Here is a 2,680-nt window from a genome sequence, read left to right on the forward strand (position 1 = left end):
CGTCATCACACATATATTGTTAGTATAGTAATTGCTAGAAAAGTTCAGAAAAGAGAGATGTTCCTCAGGATCAGGTGACAACCATGTTTCAGGGAGAAAGCCAAGGAGGAGGATTTGGGTGAGTCAAGTTCCAAGACAAAGGGCATTAGAGACGAAGGGCATGGTGTGAATCGGGGAGTAAGACCCTGTGCGGCATGCCCCGGCTGCGGGTGGTCTGACCCCTATCACTTCCCACTCCATTCTCCCCGCTCACCGTGGCCTCTCTCAACCCAGCTCTCAAGGTCAGGATCTCAGAATGCACCATGCCAGGTTCTGTCTCCAGTACCTTGGCCATGCTGCTCACTCTGCCTCGAAGGCCTTTTCCCTCTTCTCCACTAGGTACTGTGTGTTTGACCTTCAACACTGACATATGAACACCTTGTCCTGGAAAGCTTTAGTCTCTTGGAACACGGTGCTCTTTTTAGAGAAGAAGAGGTACAACCATTTCACTCCATCAGAGTGCGTAGCATACTCACCTCCACTTGATTGTAAGCATCTTGAAGGCAAAGACTTTGCCTTTTATAATAATGATTAGCCACCACGTTTGCTACATAGTAGGCACTCAATAAATGCTTGTAGAATGAATGTATTTATTTACAGAAATAAGAGCTCCAAGAAGATGAATAAGTTTGGAAGAGGAAGAATGAGCTGAGTTTTACATTTAGCAATTAAACTGATGAGAGCCCATTCACTTGGAAGTGTCTAACCCCAAATTGGAAAGATGGGAGTGAAAATAGGTCCCACTAGTATTTCCTTTTTTCTTTCTTTTCAGATAAAGAGGCAGATGCACAGAGGAGAACCTTGCCACCGTCTTAGAGTCAGGAAGCAGATACGCAGAAAACTTAATCTAATCTCTGAGTCATTTCTCTATTCTCTACAAAAGCAGACCTTGGAAATGCCCGCATTTGAGGGATATGAGGAAGAAGGTTAGCCAGCAAATAACACAGTGATACAAACAAAGGAAAAAATACAATGATGTTGACGATAATGATGGTCTACCCTTCTGCCTCTTTCTCTCTTCCTTTCCTTCTTTTCTCTTCTTGGGCTCTTCAGTATCAAAGCCTTGGATGGACGGATGTCCATGCCAGGTGGGGTATCAGGGCCATATGCGGTTGTGGAAGCCTCTGCAGAGGACAACACAGCATGGAGAAGCAGGGTGGGGTTAGGAGCATGTCCACGCGGGGGGCGCCCAACATGATAGATCGAGTCCAAGCAGGATGGGGAGGGTGCCTCTGCAGAGCAGCAGCAAGCGGAAGTCAGAGTGACTACAGTGCAGAAGTGGCTACAGGGAGCAGGATGGATCAAATATGTAAACAAATTGAGAGTAATGAAAACCAGTTTCCTATTGTTAGGAAAAAGAGTTACAAATATGGAGGGAGGGAAAACTGAATGAACTTAGTAATATTGAATTAAACTTAGAGGTGTCTATATGAATGTGTAGTTTCCAATATATAGATAGATATCAAAATATAGATGCATGTGTGTATCCGTGCATGTGTGAGTGTATTCATATATGCATTCCCTAGCTGTCCACTTCAGGGCCTACCATCAGTGACTCCCTAATAAGAACATGTAGGCCCCCAGCTCTTGGTTTCTAAACCCATCCTAAAGCCATTCTCTGCTAAAATGACCCAGGGCTTTTTGAGGGGGTGCTGAGGCAGGAAAGCACAGGCTGGAATGGACCATCTAGGACCAGAAAGCAAGAAGGTGCTCACACTTGATGGGAAAATGGTGTAAGGACATGGAACGAAGTTGAAGGGGCTCTCAGAGGGCAAATCTAAGACATTTTGTGTGCCAAAATTGATCATATACCACATCATAATGCACCTAATAAAATGGGAAAACAGGGAGTTCATTCAAATGAATAAGTGAGCCCTGGCTGGTGCCTGCCAACCAAAGTGTCGCCAGTTCAATTCCCAGTCAGGGCACATGCCTGGGCTGTGGGCCAGGTCCCCAATAGGGGGTGCACGACAGGCAACCACACACTGATGTTTCTCTCCCTCTCTTTCTCCCTCCCTTCCCCTCTCTAAAACTAAATAAATAAAATCTTTAAAAAAAAATAAGTGAGTAAACTAAAAGTTTGATGAAGAACAAAGTATTAGCATAGCTATTAGCATAGCTTCAAGGTACATCCCCAGCAAACATGGATCAACTGCAAAGGCAAAAGCAGTAATTTCACAGCCTCACAAACACCATCAAGTAAACAGCATCAGTCCTGGGACGAAGGAACTGCCATGCATGGTTCTGAATGGGACCCGTCACCCCGGAGAACATAATCAGGACAATTAGTGGAACTGAGCTGTAAATAGCAGTAATAAATTAATGTTAATTTCCTGGTTTTGATGGCTGTGTTGTGGTTTTGTTGGAGAAATTCCCTGTTTCTAGGAAATACACACTAAAATATTAAGGCGTGAGAGAAATTTTGTGCACCGACCTTGCAATTTGTAACTTCGAGATAATTTTTAAATCAATATGTATTTGTTTTCAGAGCCCTAATAATGTCTCAAGTGAAACAGTCAGATGTTTAGATGTTGTGAGGTCTATTTTTTAAATGAAAATGCTGTCTTTGAATTCCAAGTGCAATGAAGGGATGCAAAATGCCTCAGCCTACTGAAGGGAAATTTGGTGAAAGAAGAAAATG

This window comes from Sturnira hondurensis, unplaced genomic scaffold, assembly GCF_014824575.4.
Source record: "Sturnira hondurensis isolate 20B ecotype Veracruz unplaced genomic scaffold, ASM1482457v3 Scaffold0004136, whole genome shotgun sequence".
NCBI classification, from domain to species: Eukaryota; Metazoa; Chordata; class Mammalia; order Chiroptera; family Phyllostomidae; genus Sturnira; species Sturnira hondurensis.